Raw genomic sequence first — 8,118 nt, 5'->3', positions numbered from 1 at the left:
CAGAGACAGAGAGAGACAGAGAGAGAGACACAGAGAGAGAGAGAAACAGAGAGAAAGAGAGACAGAGAGAGATAGAAACAGAGAGAGACAAAGACAGAGAGAGACAGAGACAGAGAGAGAGACACAGAGAGACAGAGAGAGACACACAGAGAGAGAGAAACAGAGAGAAAGAGAGACAGAGAAAGACAAAGACAGAGAGAGACAGAGAGAGAGAGAGAGGTAGAGAGAGAGAGAGACAGAAAGAGATTCAGAGTGAAAGAAATAGTGGACAAGAGAGAAAGAGTTAGCGGAATTTTACTGTCTCACCCGCCCGAGGCTCGTAAGATTCCACCAGGGGCCAATGGAGAGTGTCGCTCTGCAAGGGAGAGAGAGAGAGAGCGAGAGACAGTGAAAGAGAGAGACAGAGACAGAGAGACAGAGACAGAGGGAGAAAGAGAGTGAGAAAGAGAGAGGGAGAGACAGAGAGGCAGAGAGAGAGAAAGAGAGAGACAGATAGAGAGAGAGACAGAGACAGAGATGGAGAGGTTTAGGGAGGGAATCCCAGAGTTTAGGGCCCCCCAGGCAGCTGAAGGCACGGCCGCCAATGGTGCAGCGATGGGAATCGGGGGATGCTCAAGAGGCCGGAATTGGAGGAGTGCAGAGACCTCCCCCCATTTCCCTCTGACCCTAGTCAGGCACCAGTACAGAACTGGAGAGGTAATTGTCAGCATGTTCTGCTCAGAGACACCCTGTGGAATGAGGCTGGAGGGGGAGGTGATGTCCAGGGTAAAAGGGACTTCTCTCTGAACCCACTTCCAGCTCAGGCAGATCAGTGGTGCAGCTGGCATTGAAAGGTTCACTTTTTTCTCGTGTGTATTTCAGTCTTTATTTCCTGTTGTTGTTTTTGTTGAAAGCATTCTGTTTCCATCACATTTTCAATTCAAACATGTGGTTAATGGTCACAGATATTGTCCCTGTGTCCATTCTTAATGTGTGCTGTGTGCACCCCTAGTGACAGAGATAGAAACTGCAGCAGTAACTGGAGATAACTCTTCAGTGTGTATGTGTGTGAGCGTGAGTGGGAGTGAGTCTGTATATTCTTTGTAACTTACTGCACAGAAGGAGGCCATTCAGCCCATCTTGCCCATGCCAGCCCAAGCACACCCAGGTGCCCTTTCTAATCCCACCTTCCTGCACCTGTCCAAAGCCCAGTAGCTTACAGCACTTAAGGTGCAGATCCAGGTACTTTTTAGAAGAGTTTAGAGTCTCTGCGTCCACCACCAACCTCAGGCAGCGAATTCCAGACAACCACCACCCTCTGCGTAAAATCATTCTTCAGCATGTCCCCTCTACACCTACTGACACTTATCTTGAATCTATGCCCCCCCGGTTCTAGAATTCTCCACCAAGGGGAAACAATTTTATCCTGTTCACTCTATCGCTTCCCCTCATAATTTTGGACACCTCTATCACGTCACCCCTCAGCCTTTCTGTTCCAAGGAAAATAATCCCAACCTCTCCAATCTCTCCTCGTAGCTACACTTCTCCAGCTCTGACAACATTCTTGTGAACCTCCTCTGCACTCTCTCCAGAGTAATTACATCCTTCCTGTAATATGGTGACCAGAACTGCCCACAATATTCCAGTTGTGGTCTGACCAGTGTTTTATACAATTCCAACATTATATCCTTCCTATCGTATTCTGGGGGTGGGAAATACAGGTTGACGGTTGATTGACGAAAGGCTCGATGGAGATGCGGGAAGAAACTTTATCTCCCAGCGAGTGGTTAGGATCGGGAACACGCTGCCTGAGAGAGTGTGGGGGAGCCAGATTCCATTGCAGTTTTCCAAAGGGGAATTGGATCATTAATCTGAACAGGAAGAAGGTTCGGGGGGGGGGGGGCGGTTGTGGGGAGGAGGCAGGGGGAGAGAGTCACTGGATTGAATTGCTTCTTTGGTTAAACCAGCAGGTTCATGAGGGGCTGAATGGCCTCCTCCTGTGCTCTACCCATTCCTTCGACAATTACCGAGTGGTTTGACTCAACTTACAGGAAGGTCTCACTCAAAGAGGGAAGATGAATCCGTGCCAGAATCACTGCTCACACATCCGTACTGACGTCCATTGTGCAACTGGAATTCTGTCCGAGGTTCTTTGTGAGCTGCTTCTGGTCTGTACCTTGTACCTCATCCAACTCTTGCATTTTGTTTCAAATGTCGCAAGAAATAAAAAGAAGGAAGAGTTTGTTGAAAATAAGTATGAAGGTGTGTAGGTTAGATGCATTGGCCATGCTAAATTGTCCCTCCGTGCCCTGGGATGTGTAGGTTAGAGGGATTAGTGGGTAAATATGTGGGGTTATGGGAATAGGGCCTAGGTGGTCGGGTGCAGACTCAAAGGGCCGAATGGCCTCCTTCTGCACTGTAGGGTTTAAGTGACTGATTTGGGGAATATGGGCCCAGTACATGTAACCCGTCCTCACAGGATTCAATGGCTGGCTTTTCATAGGCTGGTTCCAACAATAACACAGGTTACTGATAACAGTCGCTGGGGTCTGGAGTCACATGTCGGCCAGACAGGGGTAAAGGCAGCAGATTTCCTTCCCTAAAGGACATTAGTGAACCAGATGGTTTTTGCAATCGACAGTTTCATACCAAGATTATCTCTTGGCCACAAAAGCATGAGGCGTAGAATCATAGAATCCCTACAGTGCAGGAGGAGGCCATTCGGCCCATTCAAGTCTTGCACCTACTCTGACAGAACATTCCGACCAGATCCTATCCCCATGACCCCACATACTTACCCCTGCCTAATGTTCCTACACATAGACAATTTAGCACGGCCAATCCACCTAACTTTTGGACTGTGGGAGGAAAGCGGAGCACCCGGAGGAAACCCATGCAGACACGGAGAGAATGTGCAGACTCTGCACAGACAGTGACCCAAGCCGGGAATCGAACCCAGGTCCCTGGCGCTGTGAGGCAGCAGTGCTAACCACTGTGCCACATGTGGGAGCAGAAGTTGGCCATTCGGTCCATCGAACCTGCCATTCAATGAGATCACAACTGATGTGATAAACCTCAACTCCACTTTCCCGCCTTGTCACCATAACCCTCGATTCCCTTACTGATTAAATATCTCAAGTTTGAACAGACTTAACGGGTTTTGCTGGCATGTTTAAGCGCCCCACTCCACCCAGAACAGCGTGAATCAAATCCCCTTGATTTTATTTTGGACAGAGTGTGATAGAATCCCGAGAGAAACAAGTAAATTTTATCACTGGAAACGACGCTCTGCCATTTGCCATCTTGCCTCAGAGAAGTGAACCAAAATTGTCCACAGTATTACAGTTGTGGCCTGGCGGTACGTTGGCACACACCGCTAGGGACACGGGTTCGATTCCCGCCTCGGGTCACTGTCTGTGTGGAGTCTGCACGCTCTCCCCGTGTCTGCGTGGGTTTCCTCCGGGTGCTCCGGTTTCCTCCCACAGTCCGAAAGATATGCTGGTTAGGGTACATTGGCCATGCTAAATTCTCCCTCAGTGTTACCCGAACAGGTGTCGGAGTGTGGCGACTAGGGGATTTTCACAGTAACTTCATTGCAGTGTTAATGTAAGCCTACTTATGACACTAATTAATTAATAAAATTATATTCCATTTTCTTTGAAATAAAGGTTAACATTCAGCTGCCTTGTGTGTTACTGCTGGAAGAGGGGCGGGGCGCGGGGGGGGGGGCGGGGGGGGGTGTTGGGGGGTTGTGTGTCACAGGCCATGGCTCTGGTGCAACCCTCACCATATACCGATATCACCACTCAGCTAACTGGGCTGGCAGCAGTTGGCACATCGGCCAGCCGATCGAAAAAAAAATTTGGGCGGATATTGTGACCCAGTTTGCAGTTGTTTATCGGAGAGAGAAAGAGAGAGAGGCCAGAAAATGATAAAGAAAAAGACAGAGCGGTGAAAAGGTGTGAAAAGTACCAGATCCTGTCAGAGATAATTTGCTCAAAACATCTTTTCAATGCAAGAATTGGCAGCTCCGCCCCCACCCATCCCTCCCTCCCCCCCCCCCCTCTCCACCGCCCCCCCCCCCCGGCCTCCAACCGCCCACAGCCCTCCCTGAAACAAGAGCAGAGGGTGCTGGGAAAACATCAGCAGCTGGGGCTGCATCGAGAACAAACAAAGAACAGGAACAGGCCCTTCGGCCCTCCCCAGGCCTGCACCTCCACTGAACATTTCCCCCATATCTTGAACTTGTTCCCCCTTGTGATTGTCATTTCTGCCCTGGGGAAAATCTTCCAACTGTTCACCTTATTTATGCCCCTCATAATTTTATAAACTTTTATCAGGTCACCCCTCAGCCTCCAACTTTCCAGCAGCAACAATCCCAGTTTATTCAATCTCTCCTCATAGCTAATACCCTCCATACCAAGCAACGTCCTGTATCCCTCTACACTCCGCCTGTTCATCTGCCTATCCAGACAAGTCTTAAATGTCGCTAACGTGTCTGCTTCAACCACCTCACTCGGCCGTGCATTCCAGGCCCCCACCACCCTCTGTGTAAAACACTTCCCCCCCACATCTCCACTGAACCTTTCCCCCGCTTATCTTGAACTTGTGCCCCCTTGTAATTGCCATTTCTGCCCTGGGAAAAAGCTTCCAACTGTTCGTCTTATCCATACCCCTCATAATTTTATAAACTTCCATCAGGTCGCCCCCTCGGCCTCTGTCTTTCCAGGGACAACAATCCCAGTTTACCCAATCTCTCCTCATAGCTAATACCCTCCATACCAGGCAACATCCTGGCAAACCTTCTCTGAACTCTCTCCAAAGCCACCACATCTTTCTGATAGTGTGGCGACCAGCATTCCAACTGTGGCCTAACCAACATTTTATACAACTGTAACATAATTTGCTGACTTTTATACTCGATGCCTCGTCCGATGAAGGCAAGCACGCCATATGCTTTCCTCACCACCTTTTCCACCTGTGCTGCCACTTTTAATGGTCTGTGGACCAGTATCCCAGATCTCTGTGTGTCTATACTCCTGATGGTTCTGCCATTTATTCAATAGCCTGAATTGGATCTACCAAAATGCATCACCTCGCATTGTCCGGATTAAATTCTATTTGCCATTTTTCCACCCAATTTTCCAGTCTATCTACATCCTACTGTATTCTCTGACAATCTTCATCATTACCCACAACTCCGCCAATCTTAGTATCATCCACAAACTTGCTAACCAGACCAGCTACATTTTCTTCCAAGTCATTCATATGTATTACAAACAACAGAAGTCCCAGCAATGATCCCTGCCAATCTGTACAGATTATGAAAACCAGAGTTCATAGAACCCTGCAGTACAGAAGGAGGCCATTTGGCCCATCGGGTCTGCACCGACCCCAATCCCACCCAGACCCTATTCCCATAACCCCATGCACGTACCCTAGCTAGTCCCCTTCACTAAGGGTGCATTTTAGCATGGCCAATCCGCCTAACCCGCACATCTTTCGGACTGTGGGAGGAAACCGGAGCACCCGGAGGAAACCCACGCAGACACGGGGGAGAACGTGCAAACTCCGCACAGACAGTGACCCAAGCCGGGAATCGAACCTGGGTCACTGGCGCTGTGAGGCAGCAGTGCTCACCACTGTGTCACTGTGCTGCTACTGAATCTCGTCGTTGTTGCGCAGTGTCTGTCGGCCGAGTTAACGGGACTGATTCTCCAACCTTGCCTCGCCTGGCATAAGTCAAGCCAATCCCACAGAATGGCATTTGGGCCCAGTGCCAATTGGATTGCAATCACTCCCTGATGGAGCAAACTGGATTGTGCATTTAAATATGCATTGCCCCGACTTCTAGCGCACGGCCTACAGACATGGCACAATAGCGCTGAGATTCAGTAGCAGCACAGTGGCACAGTGGTTAGCACTGCTGCCTCATCGTGCCAGGGACCCGGGTTCAATTCCCTGAATCCTCAGACTGTGACCCCTGGTTCTGGACTCCCCCACCATCGGGAACATCAACCCTGTCTCGACATGTTAGAATTTTATAACTCTCAATGAGATCCCCCCTCATTTGTCTGAACTCCAGCGAAAACGCCATTATTCTCACCATTGTGACATTAAAGAACAAACAAAGAACAAAGAACAGTACAGCACAGGAAACAGGCCCTTCGGCCCTCCAAGCCTGTGCCGCTCCTTGGTCCAACTAGACCAATCGTTTGTATCCCTCCATTCCCAGGCTGCTCATGTGACTATCCAGGTAAGTCTTAAATGATGTCAGCGTGCCTGCCTCCACCACCCTACTTGGCAGCGCATTCCAGGCCCCCACCACCCTCTGTGTAAAAAACGTCCCTCTGATGTCTGAGTTATACTTCGCCCCTCTCACCTTGAGCCCGTGACCCCGCGTGATCGTCACCTCCGACCTGGGAAAAAGCTTCCCACTGTTCACCCTATCTATACCCTTCATAATCTTGTACACCTCTATTAGGTCTCCCCTCATTCTCCGACTTTCCAAGGAGAACAACCCCAGTCTACCCAATCTCTCCTCATAGCTAAGACCCTCCATACCAGGCAACATCCTGGTAAACCTTCTCTGCACTCTCTCCAATGCCTCCACGTCCTTCTGGTAGTGCGGCGACCAGAACTGGACGCAGTACTCCAAATGTGGCCTAACCAGCGTTCTATACAGCTGCAACATCAGACTCCAGCTTTTATACTCTATACCCTGTCCTATAAAGGCAAGCATACCATATGCCTTCTTCACCACCTTCTCCACCTGTGCTGCCACCTTCAAGGATTTGTGGACTTGCACACCTAGGGTGGAATTTTCCCAGCGAGAAAGATGGGGTGACCCATGCTGCTTTCTGAGGCATGCTCTGTGCAATGAATGAACCACAAGACTGGCCCAAAGAGGCGGCAGCTGTGCGCCGCTCAGCAGGGTAGCGGCAATTAAACAGTAACGATGCCCTGACAGTCAGTTATTCTGGGAAGATGGCACCGTGTAGAGCAGCTTCACTGAGGAGAGCTGGGACGGCTCCTGGTTGCCGTGGAGGAGAGGACGGCCATTTTCTTCTGGACGGCCATCTTTTTCTGTGCCTGGAATGTCGACATCGATCCGCTCTCCCTGGCACCCCATGACCTCCAGCATCCAACCCCCTAGCATTTGCCTCCAACCCCTCTGGTACCCGCCCCACTCACAAACCCCTCCCTGCCGAGGCACGGTTCCTGACAGACTCCACCCATTTACCCTCATTCCCGACACCCTTTGGCCTTCCAGCCATCAGGCATTCATTCCCCACTTGGAGCCCCCGCAGGAGAAGGTGACCCATAATCGCTGGGAGCGCGGGAGGACCGGAGATGGGGGTCCCTGAGCTGCGTCTGCCCATTCCGTTTGAGGAGCCCGAGGTAGAGCTGTCAGGGGGAGCCTGAGCAGAGATCCGTGACTGACAGCCAAGTCGGCGTGTGCCACAGAGGTGAGGAGACACAAAACCTTCATTCTTATGGCCTTCCTCAAGTAAGGTGCAATCTGGCCAGATACCGATCCCTCCCGATCACTTAGCCATGTGTCTTGTGTTGCAGGAGACGATCCGAACGGCACGGTGGCACAGTGGTTAGCACTGCAGCTTCACAGCGCCAGGGACCCAGGTTCAATCCCCATCTTGGGTCACTGTCTGTGCGGAGTCTGCACGTTCTCCCCGTGTCTGCGTGGGTTTCCTCCGGGTGCTCCAGTTTCCTCCCACAGTCCAAAAATGTGTGGGTTAGGTGGATTGGCCATGCTCAATTGCTCCCTTAGTCTCAGGGGGATTAGCAGGGTAAATATGTGGGGTTACGGGGATAGGGCCTGGGTGGGATTGTGGTCGGTGCAGGCTCGATGGGCCAAATGGTCTCCTTCTGCACTGTAGGGATTCTATGATTCAATGAGATACAGGAATAGACATATGTGACGATAGTGGTGTTGCATAGGATCATAGAATCCCTACAGTGCAGAAGGAAGTCATTTGGCCCATCGACTTTGCACCGACCACAATCCCACCCAGACCCTACCCAGGGGCGTCGCCAGGTTCTAAAGTTAGGGGGAGCGAGCAGATAAAAAAGGCGCCACGACCAAATAATTTTAAATTCGTTTTACATTTTTATTTTGTA

Source organism: Mustelus asterias, chromosome 20, assembly GCF_964213995.1.
Source record: "Mustelus asterias chromosome 20, sMusAst1.hap1.1, whole genome shotgun sequence".
Lineage (NCBI taxonomy): Eukaryota > Metazoa > Chordata > Chondrichthyes > Carcharhiniformes > Triakidae > Mustelus > Mustelus asterias.
This window is presented reverse-complemented; position numbering follows the sequence as displayed.